Source organism: Impatiens glandulifera, chromosome 1 (assembly GCF_907164915.1).
Source record: "Impatiens glandulifera chromosome 1, dImpGla2.1, whole genome shotgun sequence".
NCBI lineage: Eukaryota > Viridiplantae > Streptophyta > Magnoliopsida > Ericales > Balsaminaceae > Impatiens > Impatiens glandulifera.
In genome coordinates this window covers 75,130,787-75,154,805 of record NC_061862.1, presented here as the reverse complement: position 1 = coordinate 75,154,805, position 24,019 = coordinate 75,130,787, and the positions used below count along the sequence as shown (strand labels likewise).

Sequence of the window (24,019 nt, the reverse complement as noted above, 5' to 3'; positions counted from 1 at the left end):
TGCACTTGTGTTACTTAATATCTTGGGTATCATAGAAAGTGTTTCAGGAGCTTTTGAGTCTTCCCCGGTCCATCTGGTCTTCCAATCCCTCAAGAAATTAAAAAAATCAGGGTCCTTAGTCTTGTCCCCCCCAACGGACTCAACTACGTTCATTGCCCCTTTAGGGAGGTTCATCACGAGCTGTACGAGATCTTCATCGATAAGGATCTCCTCACCGTTGGCCAATACCAGAGAACTCTTATCCGTGTCAAAAGATTGGATTACGTGTCTGGAAAAATGCGCCGGGCACTTGGAGACACCCATTGTAAGAAGAGAACCAAACCCGATTTGCTTCACGACTTCCCTCTGTTCTACGCTCAATTTAGGAATCAGTTGAGCGAGGCCATGAGGTGATGATCTTGTTAGAAATGTCAGTTTCCTTTTCTTGATGGTTTTGGTTTTTTGGAGAGATGGTGGTAACTCTTCATCGAATGGTATAGTACACGGAGAAATATTAGTGGTTTCTGGGGGTGGTGCTGGTAACTCTTCATCGACTGGTGGAGTGGATGTAGGAATAACATTGGTTTTTTTTTGGGGGGGAAAGGTGGTGGTAAAATCTCATCTAAATGTGTAGTACCTGCAGCAATATCAGTAGCTTCGACAGCAACTGTGGAAACTGATTCAGCAGTCGATGACTTTGTATTCGTCTTCGTATTTCTCTTCCTCTTCCTTTCATATGTAACCAAGTTATTAAACCTCGAAGTCATTATTTTTGGTGGGATAGCATAAATCAGTATTCAACTAAATAAATGGAATAAACATGTGTAAAATTAGTAGAAAATATATAAACACAATAAGATTAACATACCTCTCTGGTTTATTGCGGGGATTGACGTTGGATGCAGGATTGGGGGCAGTTTCGTTTTCGTTTATGCTCTTACAAACTTGCAAGACGACCTCTCTGGAGTCGATGGTATCCACTTCCATGTTGTTGCCTTGGTTCTCTGACATCTTCAGAAGAAATCCTTATAGAATAGAAGAAATCTCTAGGGTTTCAACGTTGAATATTTGGATGATCGTCGGGAGATAGAGAGAGAAGAATATGAACAGTTGCTTATGAAAATGAAAATGATGGAGAGTGGGATTGTAGCGGGAAATTGAAATTATAACAACAAGTAATTGAAGCGAAGAAATATTCGTTCTATATCGTATCCTCGTAAAAAATTTCATAAATTATTTTAAAATTAAAAATAATTATTTGAAGCGAAGATTTATTCGCGGCATGTAAATTCCCGCATTAAGTGTATTTACATGACAGGCAAGCGGTCTTCTCATGGGAGGGAAGGGGGTTTTACATGAAAGTCAGGTTAAAAAGAATTGAAACGAAGAAATCTTCGCTTTCAATCCTCCTCGTAAAAAAAAGTGAAGTAATTAAAGCGAATATTTGTTCGTTTCCTGCATGTCATTTTTAATTAATTGAATTAATATTTAATAAACGGAAATATAAAATTAAAAAAAATAACTTTCAAGTAATTGAAGCGAAGATTTGTTCGGTTGCTGCATGTGATTTTTAATAAAATTGAATTAATATTTAATAAACGGAAATATGAAATCCTTGTAATTTTGGTCTTTACATAGACGGGTAAGTGAATTTACATGAAAAGCAAGCGGTCTTCTCATGGGTGGGTATGGGGGATTTACATGAGGGTTAGGGCTCCTGGGCGTGGAAATCTTCGCTCCCATCGCTTCTCACCCTTCCCTCTAACACGGTGTCCAGAGCGAAGATATCTTATCCGGGTTTCATATGAATATTATATTATTTCCTGGCGTTAAAAGCGTTGCCGTTAACGGCGTCTGGTGTCAACCCGGAATGAAATCCGGATTTCGGATTCTCCCTCCCTCCGTCTCCTACCCAAATTGATTTATTATTATAATAATAATGCTGCAATTTGATTAGTCCGCAACAGGGGAACATGGGAATCGATAACAGAAGATCTGAATTGGTTGTTATAACTAAAATGGTGTTAAACAATATAATCATGGTGAGAACTCAAGTTACTTTTTTTTTAAATTTAGGACAATAATTATCAGTCAACCACTTTTCATTTTTTAATATATATAACTTTTTATTTTATTTTATTTTATTTTTTTATTATAATATATTAATTATTTATATCTCATTTATATTATTACAATTTAAAAATAGATAAAAAATAATAATTTAGAGAACCAGCATGTTAACGAGTAAAAAATAATATATTATCAATTAATTAAAAACAAAATATATAATTCAAGATTTCAAGTAAAAACTTAACAAAAAAATTAAGGTTAAAACACAATGTAAAAATTTGATTATATAAGAGAGATTAAAAACTTTATAAAGTGACCTCTAAATAATGTAGCCAAAATGTATACACCAAAAAAATGGTGTTGATGATATTTATCCAAAATGTGGAAATGTAAGGAAATCAATAGACAAACTTGAAATATAGTAAATATTGACAACATATGGGTCAACAAATAATCTTAAATCTATAAATAGTAAACACAATGATTTTGTTTCTAACAAAATTAATAAATCTATAATAGTTTTGCTTCAAAAATAGACGCAAACTCTTACTATAAGTCACACGATATATGTCGATATTGATGAGTAGGGAATAAATGAGAGAAAGAGAATGCATGTCTAGGGAGATGAATGAATTAGTATCGAAATGCATATATACGGGACTAAGTGATTTGTCGAATGAAAATACAAGGATGAGGAGTGCCTAAATTGTTATTATTACGTTACATTAAATCTAGATTGATAAAAAAAAAATCTTGAAAAATAATACTTGGGTCCAGCAAAAGTTGAGTCTGCAGCCCAACCCCCTTAATTGCCCCCCACCCCCAATTTAATTATTAATTATTTAATATATATATAAATATATATATATATATTATGAATTAATTATACTAATAATATAATATATATTATAATAGTTTTTATATAATATATATATTTTTCATATATTATATTATATATTTTTCATATATTATATTAATTAAAATATTTAATTAATATAGTTTTATTATATATGCCAAAAAAATTTTTTAATGGGACTCCAATTCTTAGGATTGTTTAATTAATTATTAAATTTTAATTTTTTTATACTATAATATATTAACTATTTATATCTTATTTTATATTATTAAAATTTAAAAAATAAATTAAAAAATAGTATTTATAATTTTAAGAGCCACAAAATTTAAATTTATACTGAATTCTCAATTCTAATTTGAATTAAGAATTGATAATATAAATAAAAATTATTTGATTGAGTCTTGAATAGTTCTTAAAAAAAAGATTGAATATAATATTATTGATTAAAAAAAATAATATTATAATAATTTATTATTTATAATAGTAACAAAAGATATAATTAATATGAGAAAATTTAAGAATTAATTAATATAAAAACATAATTAATAGGAGATCAATCCTCATATTCGGGGGACTCGGACCTGTTAACAAGTAAAAGATAATATATTGTTCAATCAATGAAAAACAAAATATATAAGTCTAAAGATTTCAAGTAAAAGCTTAACAAAAAAATTTAGATTAAAACGCAATGTGAAAACTAGATTCTATATGAAAGATTAAAAATTTATAGACCTCTAAATAATGTAGCCAAAATGAATACACAAAAAAATGTTGTTGATGATCTTTATCCAAAATGTGGAAATGGTAAGGAAATTAATATACAAACTTGAAATATAGTAAACATTGACAACATAAGAGCCAACCAATAATCTTAAATCTAACAATAGTTAAGCACAATGATTTTGTTTCTAACAAAATCAATAAATCTAATAGTCTTGCTACAAACATAGAAGCAAATTCTTACTATAAGTGACAAGATATATGTCAATGTTGACGAGGAATGCATCGTTGAGAGAAGAGACTGCATGTCTAGGGAGATGAATGAATTAGTATTGAATTGCATATAAATGGGACTAAGTGATTTGTCGAAGCTGTGGAAGAATACAATGATGGGGAGTGCCTAAATTGTTAGCATTACGTTACATCATATCTAGAATGAAAAAAAAAAACTAAAATCTTGAAAAATAAATATTTAGAAATAAATTGGGTTAAGGGATAAGCGGTCCAACAGAAGTTGGGTCATGCCACATGTGATTTTGCATAGGCCCGATCAGGGGTGTAAATGAGTCAAGTCGAGTACTACTCGAATTCGACTCGAATTGCATTTTAAATACTCGAACTCGATTGAGTATCAAAATTTATACTCGAATTAGGCTCGATTACAATTCGAACTACTCGAAAATTAAATTTTATTAATTAAAATAATATCTTATCACTAAATAATATCTCAAACATAATATACTATATATTTCACAAACTACATATATATTACAATATTATTTAAGAATAAGAAATATAAATACCATCACATAATTTAAATATAATCATTTAATCACAAACATCTCATTTAAAAATTACAAACAAAATGTTCAACACAAATATTAAAAGTTTGACAATATGATGCATTTGTCATATACTGATATTCAAATTCTACAATATTAAAAATATGAAATATTGAAGAGTTGAAGACAATGAAAAAATTGCTCCGTTAATAGTAGAATAAAAAATATAGATGCTCGAAGGTCTTTGATGGAGAAAGAATATGAAAATGGAGAAATGAGAAGAGAGAGGTTTGACTGTTTGAAAATGAAAGGAGAAAAGAAAGAGATTTGATCGTTTGAGAATGAAAAGAGAAAAGAGAGATGAGTTTGACTGTTGTGAATGGAAGGAGGAGAAAACGAGAATGGAAGGAGAAAAGAGAGATAATTTGAGAATGAAAGTCTTGGGCGATATAAAGAATTTAGATATTTTTTATATATATTTATAGATATAATATATAACGAGCTACTCGCGAGCTAATGGAAAACAAATATAAAGCTCGAGGTCGAACTCCATTTTATAATCGAGCTATACTCGAACTCGGTCAAACTGAGTTCAAGTCGAGCTTTAACCGAGCTACTCACGAGCAGCTTGACTCGTTTATACCCCTAGGCCAAACCCCTTAATTACCCCTCAATTTAATTATTATATATATATATATATATATATATATATATATAATGATGTTTAGATCATCTCCAACCCACTTGCAAACTCATCTCCATAATAGGTTTTAGCCCTCCAACCCACCTGCAAACTAAACTGCATTTTGAGTTTTTTTTGGAAATTCTCTCTCCTCTAAATCCAAATTTGCAGGGACACTGTTCACATACTTAAAAGTTTTCAAAGTTTTCAAAATTTTCATTTCAGTCCTTTTAATTTGTTTTTAATTAATTTACCTAACTTATTTATATCTTAATTTGTTTACACATTTTATTTATTTATATTTTAATTTATTTATATTTTATTTTATTTATATGTTAAATTCATGATAATTTTAATTTGTTTATATGATTAACTTATATTTAAATTTATTTATATTTATATTTTATATTTTTTTAAGTATTATAAATTTATAATAATAAACAATATTGATAAAAAATATAAAAAATAATAAAAATAATTTTAATCATTCATTAATTTGTTTATATGGTGATAAATGAAAAACATTCGATTTCAAGATTTCATATCTCGGTATGAAAATATAAAAAATAAAGAAGCCCACATTGAACTTCGTAATACATTAATTGATCATTTGTGGGAGGAATACACCAATTCCGAGAATTGATAAATCGTCTATTTTATGTGTGGAAAGTATGTTTTAATAAGGTTTGTTTTGTTGTATTTTTTTGTTTGTGAAATATAATTTGTGTTTATTTAATAATGTTTAATTTTTTTATGCAGTTGTATAAATAATTGATTTATAATTAGGATTTAAAAGTAATTAATAAGTTGTAAAGTTATGGTTCAATTTATAATTTTAGATAAATATATAGATAATATTGAAAAAAATATTATAAAAAGGAATATTCTAAGAATATTCTTTTGAGCTTGAGTTTAGGTTTTTGGGTTGGAGATGAATTACTGTTTGATGAGATGTTTACTGCATTTTAAGTTTGAGAATATGTATTTAGGTTGGAGATGGCCTTAAAGTCAATAAACATCACAATAATCAATGTCATCAAGTATTTTCTCTTTTCTCTCTCATACTCTCCCATTCTTAATTAAATTTTATATTTTAAAGAGTATAAATATATTTGGGAAATGATATAGAGCAGAAAATTTTTGACGAATATGTAGGGAAATGAGGTGTCATCCCTCCATTAAATTAAAAATGTAATAGGAGAGAATTTTAAAATTTCAATCCAATGGAGGGCACCTCATTTCCCTACATATTACTGTCAAAAATTTCCTCCTCTCTATCATTTCCCAATATATTTTATCTTATATTTTATTCCTAATTATTTTCTCCCTTCATTAATTATATATATATTCTCAATAATCATATTATATATATTTTTTATTAATAATTTATATATATATATTATTATTTTTTATCATTAATTTAATTTATAATGATGTTACCTTATTAATAATTTATATATATATATATATATATTATGTTATTTTTTATCAATAATTCATTTTATATTTTATTAAACATATAAATAATTTTTTGGTTAATATAAAAATTAACTAAATATTGATAATAAATATTAAATACAAAATATATATACATACATAAAATAATAAAATTATTTCAACAATCTTAAGTGGTTGCAAATTTAGATTTTTAAGAATACGTTATTGACTATAATATATAGTGATGCAACTTTTAAACAAAGGATACGAGGCATCTGAAAGTGTGAGGTTAGAATTAGTGGTTGGTTTGACGAGCATATTTAAAAGTGTGAGGTCGGGTGGTAGGTGGTTTGTCGAGTGTGAGGTTAGAATTATTGTTTGTTTGATGAGCATTTGAAAGTGTAAGGTCACGAGATTGAGGTCGAATAGTGAGTGGTTTGTCGAGTGTGAGGTCGAAATTATTGGTTGGTTTGACGAGCATTTGAAAGCGTGAGGTCATGAGATGGAGGTCGGGTGGTGGGTGGTTCGTCGAGTGTGAGGTCAGTATGGTTGGTTTGGCGAGCATTTGAAAATATGAGGTCACGAGATGGAGGTCGGGTGGTGGGTGGTTTGTCAAGTGTGAGGTCGGAATTAGTTGTTGGTTTGACGAGCATTTGAAAGTGTGAGGTCACGAGATGGATGTCGGGTGGTGGGTGGTTTATCAAGTGTGAGGTCAGAATTATTGGTTGGTTTGGCGAGCATTTGAAAGTATGAGGTCACGAGATGGAGGTCGGGTGATGGATGGTTTGTCGAGTGTGAGGTCGGAATTAGTGGTTGGTTTGGCGGGCATTTAAAAATATGAGGTTACGAGATAGAGGTCAGGTGGTGGGTGGTTTATCGAGTGTGAGGTCGGAATTAGATGTTGGTTTGACGAGCATTTGAGTGTGAGGTCACGAGATGTAGGTCAGGTGGTGAGTGATTTGTCGAGTGTGAGTTCAGAATTATTGGTTTGTTTGGAGAGCATTTGAAAGTATGAGGCCACAAGATGGAGGTCAGGTGGTGAGTGGTTTGTCGAGTGTGAGGTCGGAATTAGTGGTTGATTTGGCGAGCATTTGAAAGTGTGAGGTCACGAGATGGAGGTCGGGTGGTGGGTGGTTTGTCGAGTGTGAGGTCGGAATTAGTGGTTGGTTTGGCAAACATTTGAAAATATGAGGTCACGAGATAAAGGTCGGGTGGTGGGTTATTTGTCGAGTGTGAGGTCAAAATTAGTTGTTGGTTTGTCGAGAATTTGAAAGTTTGAGGTCACGAGATGTTGGTCGGGTGGTGGGTGGTTTGTTGAGTGTGAGGTCTAAATTAGTGGTTAGTTTGGTGCACATTTGAAAGTGTGAGGTCACGAGATGAAGGTCGAGTGGGTGGTGGGTGGTTTATCGAGTGTGAAGTTATAATTTAGATTGGTGGTTGAGTTTGACGAGAGATAAGAGATGTGTCATCAATTGAGGTCGACTAAGATTGGTAAATGGTTCTCCAAGTAAATAAAAATGTATATAAAAAAGTGTGAGTCACAAAATGATATGGTCAATTAAGAGGTTAAGTGTAGTGAAAAAATATAAAATATATTTTAACATTAAGTTTAAGATTAAACTTAATTTTTATGAATTAAAACTAATTTTAAATTTAAAAAATATTAATTTTATTTAAAATATTTATAAATAATCAATACAGAGTATAAAAGTTTTATATAATATATATATTGGAAAGACGGAAGGGCGGATGAGCTCTTTTATAAAATGTGTCACTTTAATAATATAATATATATATATATATATATATTTATGATTTAAATTTACTGTTTATTTATATAATTATTATTTGTTTATTTATATAATTATTATTTGAGAAATGATATATAAGTACTATTTGAGAAAGAGAAAATATTTTTATTTATCTTATATTTTTTTTAAGATATATTTTCTTTTTTTTTATTAAATTAGGTATTGGGTTAAATTAGGTATGAGTTACATGAAGGTGTTGTTTCTCTTATTATTTATTCATAATTTTTTTTTTTTAAATTCTTTTTTTTAAGATCAGGCCAACCCTAAATCATGAGTCATAGCATCTTTCCCATTCTTGCTTTCATCTTCATCCTGACCTAACCCATCTTGATTTTACTATGAGGATAGACAATGTTCAATTACAGTTTATAATGCAAATGTGTAGTTTTGATTTTAACAAGCGATAGCCCTTTTCATTTATATGCATATATGATCTATCGAATCATTGTTTTTTTGAACAGATCTAACTCCTAAATTAATATCAAACAAGCAAATTTCTTACTTCTATTTGTTTTCTTGGACCCAAGAATCTAGCCAATTTCAACACTGAGAATTACCTGCCACCACCAACCCTTATTTGACGTCACCAGATTATAAGCTAATTAGAAGAAGAATGATTATGATTAGATCGAGAATGAGTTAGAAATGCTGGGATGAGTTAGGGTTATGATCCCTTTTAGGTTTTTTTTTTCTAAATAAGTCTTTTTTTTATATAATTAAAGTGGTACACACTAGGTGATCAGTCCTTCAAAATAAGGAAAGATTTGTTATACCTTAGCATTAGGACTTCGATGATCGAACCGTGAAGAAATATATTAGAAAGTGAATAGAAAATTTAGATAATGAAAATAACCTTAACGAAAATATGTCTATTTAACTTGTTTCGAAATAAGAACACGGTTACAAAACTTAAATAAAGTAAAGCATAACTAAGAGACATGAAAAGTCTCATTTACTAGAGATAAGATCAAGAGGCTTGGACAATCCAAGAGACTCTTGCATAACAAAAAGATTCCTTAATTGTTATTATTATTACTTTAATTTTAAACACCCCCCTCTTAAAGTGATGTCCGATGAACTAGTCCTAACTTAGACCGTAGATCTTCGAAAGGACCTTTAGGAAGTGCTTTTGTGAAGATATCAGCAACATTGTCTTCACTCCTTACTGCAACCATCTCAATGATTCCCTCTAGTACTTTTTCACCAAGTTCACCAAGCTTCTTCATCTCAAAGAGAAGTGATAGCTCATCTTGTAGACGAGCAACCTCATCATAGTTACTGCCCGTCAAGATTATATCATCCACATAAAGAAGTACTACCACCATTTGTCCTTGACTCTTCTTTATAAATAGACTTGAGTCGGATTCTGAAGCCTTGTACCCACAAAATTGAAGATATTTTGTAATCTTTCCATACCAAGCACGCGGGGCTTGCTTTAATCCATATAGTGTCTTTTTAAGTCTACAGACCAACTGGGGACCGTCAGTCTTCTCGAATCCAGGTGGTTGTTCCATATATATTGGACGATCAAGTTTTCCGTAGAAAAATGTATTCTTGACATCCAATTGCCACATCTTCCATCGAGTACTTGCTGTTAAGGCCAACACAGTACGAATTGACGTCATCTTCGTAATTGGGCTGAATGTCTCCTCGTAATCTTCTCCATACTTCTGTGAGAATCCTCGAGCGACCAATCTAGTTTTGTATCGATCTATGCTTCCATCAGCCTTTCGCTTGATTCGATACACCCACTTACATGTGACTGCTTGAGTATTAAGAGGCTTCGGAACAACGTCCCATGTCTCATTCTTCTTGAGAGCATGCATTTCCTCCTTCATTGCTGCCACCCATTCTTTAACATTTTTTGCTTCATTATAAGAAGTGGGTTCCTCGTCGTCTATTGCGTTTGTCAAGAAACAAGAAAAGGCTGTTACAAAATTATCATCCATGAATCGACAGGGCCTTACAATGTTCCTTTTTGGTCGAGATTCCCCATTCTGTTGTTGACTTGATTCTTCCTGATGTGGACTTCCAGGTAACCTTTCACCTTTGTCTCCTTCATCGACTGAAGTATCTTGAGCTAAGTTAGGGCTCCCCCTGTCACTATTATTACTACTACAGGAGCTTCTCGTAGACGTGGGAATGGGAAGATCAGTATGAACACTTTCTTCAACATCCTTCATATAGTACGAAGAAATTTTGTCGAAAACAACATCTCTCGACACAATGCATTTGTGGGTTGATGGATCCATACACCGCCACCCTTTCCTTCTCTGGTCATAGCCGACAAACACACATTTGACTGCCTTCGCATCCAATTTGCTCCTTCTCGAGTCTGGAATATGGACATAATAAGTAGATCAAAAAACTCGAAATGTTTAACATTTGGCTTAAAACCAAAATGCATCTCGAATGGAGATTTGAACTCATTTGGGCTAAGCGGAACTCGATTGATGACATGAGCAGCACAACTCATGCCTTCTGCCCACAACTGCTTTGGTATATTCTTCATATGCAGCCAAGACTTACAAGTCTTTGTAAGATGTCGAATCTTCCTTTCGGCTATCCCATTTTGTTGTGGGGTCTCAAAACAAGAGAGTTCTCTTTTTATGTCATTTTGCCTACAAAACAATTCAAACTCTTTTGAACAAAATTCTCCACCATTATCTGTCCGCAATACTCGAATTTTCCTTTCTTGTTCTCCTTCTATCGTCTCCTTGAACTCGAGAAATTTAGAGAACGCTTCAGACTTCTCTTTCACAAAGTACACCCAAGTGAACCTGGAGAAATCATCCACAAACAGCAACATATATTTACTTCCCGAGTATGAGGCAGTTCGAGTTGGTCCCATCAAGTCACTATGAACTCGATCCAAAGGACCCTTACTTCTCGATACAGAGTTGTCGAATGGCAGTCGTTGAGCCTTCCCATATTGACATCCTTCACACACACTTCCCTCCTCAATTCTCAGATCTTCAGGTAGACCTTCGACAAGTTTCTTTCGAGACATAACACTGAGCTTAGTCATATTTACATGCCCAAGTTTTGCATGCCATTGAAAAGATGTGTTTTTTTCGTTCACCTTTTCTATGTATGAATTTGAAGCTGAAAGGACAATGAGATCATTTACCCGAGTTCCAGTATGAACCACATCCGCCTTGATTTCTTTCACGTTCTTTAAGAACTTCACATCATGTGGACCGAACAATACCAAATTTCCAGCGTCTACAACATTTGCAACCGAGAAGAGATTCTTCTGAATTCCTGGGACGTGGTAGACATTCTTCAGAATAATAGATTCTCCTTTGTCGCTTTCAATGACAATCGATCCTTCCTTTTTAACTTCGTGAACCGAGTTATCTGGCGTGACAATGCCACTACCCCCATTATGAACTCGACTCGACGAGAACATCGAATCATCTCTAGTAACATGATGTTCGCACTCTAAATCGACAATCCACCTTTGATCGATCTCCTGTTTACCATGAGAAGCCTTTGTTTTCTTTTCCTTCGAAGTCGTCACATCGACATGAAAAGCCTTGTCCCAGTCCTCCTCAACACACTGGTTAGACTTTTCTCCGAGATTTGAACTAACAAAATTTTCGTTCAAATTTACTCGACAATCTCTCTTGAAGTGTCCAGTCTTGCCACACCTGAAACACTTAAGGAGCTTTTTAGGGATATTTGAAGAATCCTGACATGTTTCCTCCTTCTTCGACTTTCTTTTTTTCCAGCTCGATTTCTTCACGAACAACGCGTTGTTCGACTTCTCCTTTATACTCGTTCCAGCTATTTGTGCGGCCAACGACTCTTGAGATGACAAAAGATTTTCAAACTCCTCGAGTGAAGGTTGTTGAGCCCAACCTTGAATCGATGTGATGAATGGTGTATATTCAGGTCGAAGTCCTCGAACAATATGCCTCTTTGTTCGAGCCTCTGAGATTTTCTCATCTTGGTTCAATAAAGAAATTTATGAGCATATTTTTTTACCTTATGAAAGAAGTTTGAGACAGATCTGATTTGCTTTGCGGCTGCCAACTCGTTTTCAAGCATCTAGAGACGAGCCTCGTTCTTCTTATTGAAAAGACGATCAAGCATTTCCCAAATCTCACGAGCAGATCCACAACCGATGATGTGCTCAAACAAATTGTGGGAGATTGACCTCTTCAGCACAAATTCTGCCTTCACGTTGAGTCTCTTCCGCTTCTTCGATGCTTCCGCATTTTCAGCAATATCCTTAGGAGCTACATCATCATCGTCTACAACGATGTCCCACAAATCTTCCCCAACCAGGTACGATTCCATACAGGTTTTCCATATCCGGTAGTTTGACTGATTTAACAACTCTAAACCGAGTCCAACTACACGACCACCACTTTCCATATCGAATAACAACGATATCTTCTTCAACAATATTACCAAAGCTCTTAATGAAGTCACAATCAAGACTTCGATGATCAAAACGTGAAGAAATATATTAGAAAGTGAATAAAAAATTTAGAGAATGAAAATAACCTTAATGAAAATTTGTCTATTGAACTTGTTTCGAAATAAGAACACGATTACAAAACTTAAATAAAGTAAAGCATAACTAAGAGACATGAAGAGTCTCATTTACTAGAGATAAGATTAAGAGGTTTGGACAATCCAAGAGACTCTTGCATAACAAAAAGATTCCTTAATTGTTATTATTATTACTTTAATTTCTAACAAACATGACCCTGTCATGTACCACAAGACAAAGTAGTATGATTGAGAGAGTAAAATTTTAATTTGTAGTATAGGGGAGGGAGGGCCGGCTCTGGGGTAAGGCAATCAATGCAGTTGCATAGGGTTCCTACTTTTATAGGGCCCCAATTTTTTAATATTTAATAATATTACATTATTAATATAATTTTTTTTTCTTTTAATATTAAATATATATTATAAAAATAACTTTTTTTTATCTCTGTTGTCTCCGTATTATAATATATTAATTATTTATATTTTATTTTATTAATTAAAATTAAAAAAAAAATACTAAAATATTCTAGGACCCCAAAATTTAAATTTGTATAACTTCATTCTTCCTCTTGCCTATACAGCATAGATGAATTAACTGTCATGAGGGTAGGAGCGCCAAAATCACTTAGAGAAGGTGACCCATGCTATGCATGGAGATAATGAATTAGTATAAGGTTGGTTATCTTAATAAACGCAACCTAGATAGCTTTAGGCCTTGTTTGTTTAGAATAATGGTAAGCATTTATACAGATTAACAATCGATTATCTTTTGATTTTATTTATCACTGTTTGTATGTTACCTTCTCAAATACACAGATAATGAAAATGGTTTTATCCTTTATATATGAATTCACAATAGCTATTAACCTAAAAGTGTGTGATTACAACTATATATACTCCAAGATAACAACTTTAAAACTCTTTGTTCCTTAAAATCCATACAACCAGACAAAGTTGGTTGTTTCTTTCTTTTCGGGTAATGCTAAGCTTCCAACATTCCATGTAATCTTGGATTAAGGACATGGTCGATGAAGACAAATTGTAATGATTCAAATAATGATATAGGCTCATGGTGTTCTCAAAGAGACAACCCATCTTCTTTATCCACCTGTGCCCTAATCCACAATCCAGCCAACTGAAAACATATGCCATAAGGTTTGTTGAAATGACTTATTTATAAATCTAACCTCTTTCGTAAATAACAGAATCGCCATATTGATCTCGTGCTAACTTCAGTTGGTAACCCAACCTCTGTTTTCCATAAAACTCGACCTATTCCAACATCCATGTATTTATCTGTGGAGTACTATAATACAGATTTAAAGAGAGTGAAAAAAAACTTAAAAAGAGAGAGAGATGATCAAAAGAAAGTCCTCTGAAAATTTGGAATCACAAACAACCTGCCAATAGTATTTTTGACATCAAAACCAAAACATTATCTAGATTTGCCAGCTTTGTGTATTTCAGTCAGCCTTCTCCCCAAAATGGACTGAAGAGCAAAAACAATTAGTAAATTAACCATTTTTTTTTTTTTTTTACTTTCAAAGGGATGTCAAAATTTATAGCACAACATCCCACAGATACTGAAATAATGTAGTTCAAGTGGTAACAGGATTGAATTGAAGAGTTTGAGGTTAAACAGCTTGAATGAAGTGAGAGTTGTGGTGGTTGTGAGATATTGTGTACTTGTGTTAGTTTCTTCACGAAAGAAAAAAGACCCCACTTCAATCAAAGAGCTGAAAAGAATCCAACTTCAGATCTCATTTTTGAGTTTCAAAATTCTTATACCTTATTCGAAGGCCAAATATTTCTGATTAAAACCCTCTATTTTTTCTTCTTGATTGAGGTAGAGTACAATATCTCATGTAGCTCAAGTGATAACAACAGTCTTAAACTGAAAGTTGAGGTGTCAAATTTGATTATGATCCCAAATCTAATCTAATGAAGTGAGGCTCATTACATTGGGAATAATGTGGAGAAAAATAAATGAATATATATATACTCAATCGGCTCAATAGGGTATTTTCATGTTCTACTTTGGGGAATGATCAAAATGTTTATTATACAAACTTGGTGATATTACCTGTTGGTCTTAACAAAAATAGCGGTTGGTGCATCCACCCACCGCCTACAGAGCTAATCCTTCTAATTTCTGTTGTATTTTCTTCTGATAGAATCCATTCACGAATTGGGTCAGCACTCATTGCTGCTAATTTTAGAAACAGAATAAGCTCAAATAAAATAGATAAGATAAATGAACAACACTTCGATGGATAAATGCAAGATGAAATGGAGAGACAGATGACAATGGGAAAGCATAAAACCAGCAAATGTAATACAGAAGAAAATATGATTAGACTGAAATTTTAGGGCTATCAATTGATGATAACCCTCCAAAAATAAGCATATGCTGTCATTAGTTGCATGTACACGGTATTCTTTAGTAAAAGGCGAAAGAATAGTTCGCTTTGTACACACAACACAGCTACGTGATCTAATCAATGCAATAGCAGCTTATTATATAGAGAGATATCCTATAGGAGAGTTGATACTCCTCCTATGTGGGAAATATGCGAAAACAATTAGGGGTAACTCTCTTTCTCTTTCAATTAATACACCTTTGTTGGGTCAGCTCATTTGACAGCTGGGCCTAACAAATTAATAAAGCCCATTAGGGCATATTTAGTTAAGGAAAAAAAAAACACAGCAGTTTTAGAGTTGTTTTTCTTTCTCTCTCTTTCAGCAGTTCTTCCTCCATTGAAACAGTTCTTCCTCCATTGAAGCAGCAGGTTCTTCTTTTGATTTCCTTTATCTCTTCTCCATTTGGTTAGCCATTTTTAGTGATGATGATAATGTATGTGAATGACAAGTTAGGATGAGGTCAATTGATAACTTTTGTTAGATTACCTCTAGGCTTGTATTGAACTACATTGTATACCCATTTGATATAGTGGATGATTTAAGTGGCCGAAGTGTCTCGTGGTTTTTACCTAATTTAGGTTTTCCACGTAAAATCTTGGTGTCCTGCTCTCTGTTTTTGATTATTTGATTGTTTGATGCTCAATTGTTTTGGCTGCCTATTTAATTACACAAAAGGGAAAAAGAATTGTTAGGCCTTGTTGTAGCTTGTTTATTTCTGAATTGCTAAATAGGTGCTATTATTCGATTTCTCCAACAAGTGGTATCAGAGCTGAGTTCGTTTGGTGGTGATTCTTGTATAATTCAAATGGAAGAATCGTTGAGCAGTAATGGAACGATGATCAAACTCACAGCTACCAATTACACAATCTGGAAGTCACAGATGGAGGACTTATTGTGTAATTATGATTATGAAGACACTATTTTGGGTGATAAAGAAAAACCAGAGGCTATGACAGATGCAGATTGGAAGAAGCTGAACAGAAAGGCAGTTGGTAAATTCAGGCAATGGGTTGACAACAGTGTGTATCAACATGTGGCTACTGAGGTTAATGCTCATAAAGTGTGGACTATTTTGAGTGAGCTGTATAAGAAGAACAACACTCAAAACAGAGCATTTCTATTTAGGAAGATTTGCTCGTTGAAATATCAAGATGGATCTTCTATGTCTGAGCATCTAAATGCTTTTCAGGGGATTCTAAATGAGTTGGCTGCGATAGGAATGAAATTTGATGATGAGCTTCATGCTATGTGTTTGATTAATTCCCTGCCTGATAGTTGGGAGACACTTGTGGTTTCAATTACCAATTTTATTCCACAAGGTAAGCTCACTTTGAAAATGATGAAAGAGAGCGTGTTGAATGAAGAGGCTAGAAGAAAAGAACAGGGCTTCTCGACTGAAAAAAAGGGGTAGAAGTAAAAGTAAAACTCCAAAGAATCGCAGTGGCAGTTCAGACAGGTCACGGGGAACATCCAGCTCGAGAAAAGAGATTACATGTAATCATTGTGGCAAGCCAGGACACAAGAAGTATCAGTGCAGATCTTTGAAGCGGGAACAAAAGGAGAATAAGCAAGATAGAAGTAGTAAGGTTGCAGATGTGGGTGGTAACGACATCGATATTGTTTACGACAATGATAGTATCAACCTTGTTTCTCAAGATACACAATGGGTGGTAGACTCAGGTGCTTCTTATCATGTCACCAATCGTTGTGATATATTTGCTTCTTACACTAGTGGACAGTTTGGTTTAGTGACATTGGGAAACCATGTTACGTGTAAGATTGTTGGAAAAGGAGATGCCTGTTTGGAAACTAACACTTCGTGCAAGCTACTTTTGAAGAATGTTCGACATGTTCCTGATATTCGGATGAATTTGATCTCTACTGGTATTCTTGATGATGAGGGCTATCATAGTTACTTTGGTGAAGGAAAATGGAAACTCACTAAGGGATCTTTGGTGATAGCTAAAGGAAAGAAGGTCGATTCTCTTTATGTGACAGAGACCAAGTCTTACGGGGGAGAAGCAAATGCAGTTAATGATTGTTCAGCACAACTTTAGCATAAGAGACTTGGTCACTTAAGTCAGAATGGCATGCAAGTTCTCTCCAAGACAATCGATCTCCAGGGCTTAAAGTCCACAGATTTGAAGACATGCACAGATTGCTTAGTTGGTAAGCAATATAGAGTTTCCTTCAAAAGTTTCTCTCCATCTAGGAAGCCCAATATCCTAGATATGGTTCACACATACATATGTTCTATGGATTCCTTGACTTTAGGTGGTGCTCATTATTACATCACTTTTATCGATGATTGCTCAAGAAAGGTGTGGGCCTATTGCTTGAAGACTAAGGATCAAGCATTGGATTACTTTAAGTTGTTTCATGCTGAAGTGGAGAGAGAAACTGGGAAGAAGTTGAAATGTGTTCGTTCGGATAATGGTGGCGAATACAGAGGGCCATTTGTGGAATACTGTAAAAGTCATGGGATCAAGCTTTTGAAGACTGTGCCAAAAACACCTCAACAGAATGGAGTTGCAGAGAGGATGAACAGGTCTATCAATGAGAGAATTTTGTGTATGTTGTCTCATGCTAAGTTACTAAAATCCTTTTGGGGAGAGGCAATGAAGACAGCGGTTGATCTGATAAATCTTTCACCCTCAACTCCTTTAGATGGCGACGTTCCAGAAAGAGTTTGGAGAGGTAAAGACGTCTCTTATGATCACTTGAGAGTTTTTGGTTGTAAAGTGTTTGTTCATGTTCCTCGAGATGAGAGAGCTAAGCTTGATAGCAAGACGAGACAGTGTATCTTTATTGGGTATGGTCACGAAGAATTTGGGTACCGATGTTGGGATCCGGTTAACAAGAAACTCATTAGAAGCAGAGATGTGGTATTCTTTGAAGATCAGACCATTAAAGACCTTGAGAAAAAGGAAAAGCCGAAGTTTACGGAGAATGAATTGCCTGACAATGGTAGGATTCGTACACCACAATCACAGCCCAATGATGTGGAGAATGTCCAAGTTGAGGTTGATGAGACTCCTCTAGTTGATGTTGAGCCAACAGAGGAAGCTGAACAAGATGATGATAGTTCTCTAGAGCCACCTGATGATCAGCATATTAGAAGATCTAGTAGGCAACGACAACCTTCTAGTAGGTATCCTCCCAATGAGTATGTGATGTTGGACTGACGGGGGAGAACCAGAAACCTATCAAGAAGTATTGTCTCATTAAAACAAGAACAAGTGTTCGGTGGCAATACAAGAAGAGATAAATTCCTTGTAAGAGAACGAGACTTATGACTTGGTGAAACTTCCAAAAGGAAAGAAGACTTTGAAGAACAAGTGGGTATTCAAGTTAAAGCATCAAGAGAATAGCTCACAACCTCGATACAAAGCAAGACTGGTTGTGAAGGGCTTTGGACAGAAAAAGGGGATTGATTTTGAAGAGATCTTCTCACCGGTTGTGAAGAGGTCATCCATCAGAGTTGTGTTAGCATTGGCTGCTAGTCAAGATTTGGAAATTGGACAACTGGATGTGAAGACTGCATTTCTCCATGGTGACTTAGAGGAAGAGATCTATATGGAACAACCTAAGGGTTTCAAAGTTAAAGGTAAAGAAGATCTTGTCTGCAGGTTGAGGAAAAGCTTGTATGGGCTCAAGCAAGCGCCTAGACAATGGTACAGGAAATTTGACTCTTTCATGGAAGCAAATGGGTACAGTAAGACTACTTCTGATCATTGTGTTTTCATCAAGAGATACGATATTGATGATTATGTTATTCTTCTGCTCTATGTTGATGATATGTTGATTGTTGGGCAAGATATTGCAAAAATTGAGAAGCTCAAAAGGGATTTGAAAAAGTCTTTTGCGATGAATGATTTGGGTTCAGTGAAGCAGATCTTAGGCATGGAAATCACAAGAGACAGAAAGAACAGAACACTTTGGCTATCACAGGAGAAGTACATTGAGAAGGTACTTGAGAGATTTGCAATGAAAAATGTAAAACCGGTTTCAGTTCCATTTGCAGGTCATTTCAAGTTGAGTTCTAAACAATGTCCTACAAGTGAGAAAGAGAAAGATGAAATGAAGAATGTACCTTATGCCTCTGCAGTTGGTAGTCTTATGTATGCCATGGTATGTACAAGACCGGACATAGCACACGCAGTTGGTGTTGTTAGTCGGTATCTCTCCAACCCTGGAGAAGAACATTGGTTGGCTGTTAAGTGGATTCTCAGATATCTTCGAGGCTCTTCAAAAGCACATTTATGCTTCGGAAGTGATACTCCTATTTTGGAAGGCTTTATAGATTCTGATATGGCGGGTGATGTTGATTCAAGAAAATCTGTATCAGGTTTTTTGGTTACCTTTGCAGGCGGTGCTGTTTCGTGGCAGTCAAGGTTACAAAAGTGTGTTGCTTGTCTACTACAGAAGCTGAGTATATTGTAGCTACTGAGGCATGTAAAGAGGTGTTATGGATGAAGAAGTTCCTACAAGAGTTGGGCCAAAAGCAAGAGAAGTTCACTTTGTTTTGCGACAGTCAAAGTGTCATTCATCTCTCAAAGAATTCAGCTTTTCATTCGAGATTTAAACACATCGACGTGAGATATCATTGGATACGTGATGTGCTTGAGGCAAAAGAGCTGAACTTGGAGAAGATTCATACAAATGAGAATGGTGCCGATATGTTTACGAAATCCTTGCCTAAGGACAAGTTTGAAGATTGTCGGGAGAGAGGGAGTTTATTGGAGCCCGCAAAGTTGCGCTGACGGGGGAGATTTGTTGGGTCAGCTCATTTGACAGCTGGGCCTAACAAATTAATAAAGCCCATTAGGGCATATTTAATTAAGGGAAAAAAACACAACAGTTTTAGAGTTGTTTTTCTTTCTCTCTCTTCCAGCAGTTCTTCCTCCATTGAAACAGTTCTTCCTCCATTGCAGTAGGTTCTTCTTCTGATTTCCTTTATCTCTTCTCCATTTGGTTAGCCATATTTAGTGATGATGATAATGTATGTGAATGACAAGTTAGGATGAGGTCAATTGATAACTTTTGTTAGATTACCTCTAGGCTTGTATTGAACTACATTGTATACACATTTGATATAGTGGATGATTTAAGTGGCCGAAATGTCCCGTGGTTTTTACCTAATTTAGGTTTTTCACGTAAAATCTTGGTGTCCTGCTCTCTGTTTTTTGATTGTTTGATTGTTTGATGCTCAATTGTTTTAGCTGCCTATTTAATTACACAAAAGAGAAAAAGAATTGTTAGGCCTTGTTGTAGCTTGTTTATTTCTGAATTGCTAAACATGTGCTATTATTCGATTTCTCCAAAATACACCTTTTGTAATAAGTTTTTATATTAACTCATAAAATGTACACATTGAAATAATGAAGTAACTAAATTGAAATCACAATATTTTATTCTATTTTCAATAAATATTTAAATATATTTTTACAAAACAAAAGCTAAATAATTCATCTTTGTTAATTATAAAAAAAATTACTCAATTGGATCACGATTTGTTTTTACAAATCAAAATATAAATAATCATTGAACGGTAATTCAAATGGAAAGAAAAATTTTATTTTAAAAATTTACACATTAAATCAAATAAGTTATAACTGTGAAATATTAATGTGTACGTGCACCTCCATCAGTAATAAATTATGCAAATAAAAATCCAAATAATAGTTACTCTTAGTCAAAATAATTAATTAAATGAATTCTTATTTTTTTTTTAGAAAAAAGAATGGAACATCGCATGTTTAGATTAAGCATGTAACCCACAAATACACTTAACCATTTAAGAAGACACAGAACTTGTCGTCTGACAGGCTCGAACCCAAGACCTTAGGGTGAGAATATTCACCTCTGTAGCCCGGCAACATACTTAATCATTCAATCATGCGCATAACTCGCCGCCTGATGGGCTCAAACTTAAGAACTTATAGTTTATTAATGATTGTACACTCTAGTCAAATAACATTATTTTTCTTCACGAAATATGACCATATCAGCTGTAGAATAAATAAACTTAATGAATAATAATTGACGCAAATTTATCCAAAATACATTAAAGACATTATTAAATTGGTTCAATATGGAATAATATGCCTACAGAATAATCGACATTTTTCACAAATTTTAGAGGCATTTTTAATGTATAAATCTAATATTTAAAACTAGAAATAAAATAACACAAACGTAATTTAAAGTCTAATGAGATAGGTTTGGGTTCATGGGCCGGACGTGGGCTTAGTTTACGGATCTTAAACCTCTAGTCGTTGTAAAATTTACGATCGGTTTTTGTGATTTTTTTCGTCATTCTTGATAAAAAAAAAACTTAAGAACTACACTTCTAATTTTAAAATTTAAATTTGAATATTTTCAATATAAAATTAATAAAATAAATTTAATTCAGTTAATTATTTTAACCATGTTAGTAGTGAATCTAAATCAATAATTTAAAATTTTTAAAATTAAACCATAAATAAACTTAAAATTTATAAATAAAATTAAGACAAAATGAAAGATTATAACGAGCCTTAAATGCTTTCTAAAAAAAAGTTAAAAACTTCTTAAACATTCATCTAAAACTCAAACAAACCTATATGAAAAATGAAAATTTTGGACAACAGTTTAAAAAACTAAAAATTGTGAATTGTTGTCTTAATTGATTTCATCCGTTTTACTTTTTAGTGTCCTCAACAAATTTGAAATTTAGCAATCAACAAGGACCATTACCATTAGTTCCTCATATTTCTTTTTCAATATTCATTTACTTATTTATTTCTCTTAAAACTCATACAAAAATATAAATAAACAAAAATTAATATATATATATATATATATATATATTATTTTATTTTATCTATTTATTTGCACAAAGAAACAAATATTAATATAGTTAATTTATTTAGTCTATTTATTTGCTTATTTATTATTATTATTATATATATTAAAAATTGTCCCGTAATTTAATTATGTTTAATACGATTGACACGACATCGTTTCCACTTAAACTAAACATCTTCTACGTTAAATTTGTCCACTTAAACTAAATATCTTATGCGTTTAATTTTTCCAATTAAACTAAAATATGTGCTTCACTTACCTTACATAAGCTAGACATTTGACATTTATTCCTCATTCAACCTAGCTTGTTCAGTTAAGCTATGGTTTAACTTCTCCTCTTAAGTTATGTAACTAAATATTTTCCATTTTTATTTTACTAAAAATATCTTTCGTACAGAGGGTTTTTTATTTTTATCATCACTTAATTAGTTAACCACATTTGAGAATCATAATTTAGACATTCTTAACCTTCTAAGTATTGTGTGCCTCTACCTTCTCACGTATTAGTGACGTTAGATAAAACATATTCAAGAATCAGTTTAATACATTGTTTATTTGAAGGAGACCAATCGTAAGTGCATCTCTTCAGTATATAGTTTATCACTTATAAATTCCAATTGTAGTACGAATGATAGCGTCAGTTTTCCTTGATGGATTTCATGTGTCGAGCATTAATATTTAAATTTTATGTCAAGTTTAATCTTTCAACAACGTACCATGATGTTATATCTCGTTTCTCTTTAGGAGGTTATGTGCTTCAAACTCTAGGCCTCAAAAATTATTTTCCTCTGTTTGATTCTAGACACTCAAGATATTTAATAGAATCTATACACTTTTATTCTTATGTTTAACAAACCGAACAAAAGTCTAATCAAACAACAATTGCTTACATATATTTCTTTAGTTTTATTTAAGAATAATCAATAAAATATCAAAAGACCCTTCATTTTTGTTTTTATTAGATGCTAACTCTTACTTTCAATGTGGTTTTTCTTAAACCTTTTGACTAGTCTAGTCGTCAAAGTTATTCCGAGACACCAATTCATCATATGGCTTGCATTTCAAGAAATGTTAAACACGAGAGATCGTGTTAGAAAATACATGAAAATTCCGAATCCAAGTTATCTACTGTGTGAAGGGAATGAAGAAACAATAGATCACTTATTTGATCATGTTCTTACACATCGAAGCTATGGAAGAAGTTTGCAAGAAGCGTGAAAATGGTTAGCCTGCCTATAGAATAGAAAAAGATCTAAAAGGAAGCCATACACAAAGCAAAGAGAAAAAGTTTCAAATCAAGTGTTTTCAAAAGCGGCTTCGTTACAATCGTTTACCACATATGGTGAGAAAAGAACGCAAGTGTGCACTCGAGAATAAGAAGAAGTGTAGAAGAGACATGGGAAGACATATTATTCGACAACAATACAAATCCACAAATGCTGAGACGAGTAACCATGACTGAGCAAAACTAGAAACTAAGTTAGAACTAGAAAATCACATTAAAAAAAAGTCACGAGAACGAAAAATTTTTTAGTTAGATAAACGCTTTGAATTGTTTGTGTGTTGTGTAATTCATTTGTTTCAGACGGTTACGAACTAAAAATTTTTTATGCTTGTTTAGGAAAATAAAAAACTCATTTTTTTTTTTTTACTCATTTTTTTCGGAATTTTGAATGAATTAAAGTTAAGTCGGTTTAAAAAAAAAAAAAAAAAAATCTTAGTTCTTGTAAAAGATTTTTTTAAAGAATTTTATTATGTTTTTAAAATACTTATATCTACGTGGTAGTATAGTTTATACTTTTTTACTTTATTTCCATTAAATTTTAAATAAAAAAATATATTTTAATAACAAATCAATTATTACCGTTCAATCTTTTTTTTATAAAAAAAATACACGGATACTCAAAAT

The 24,019-nt window shown here is 33.0% G+C and overlaps 1 non-coding gene and 1 pseudogene across 1 annotated transcript; both read right to left on the bottom strand.

The window, feature by feature from the left end:
* Positions 1-14,022: 14,022 nt before the first annotated feature.
* The window catches only part of LOC124932742, a 42,032-nt pseudogene continuing 32,035 nt past the window's right edge, over positions 14,023-24,019 (bottom strand).
* Positions 15,210-15,327, bottom strand: LOC124922858. The gene has a single exon (XR_007097910.1). It is a non-coding gene; the product is annotated as a U5 spliceosomal RNA (small nuclear RNA).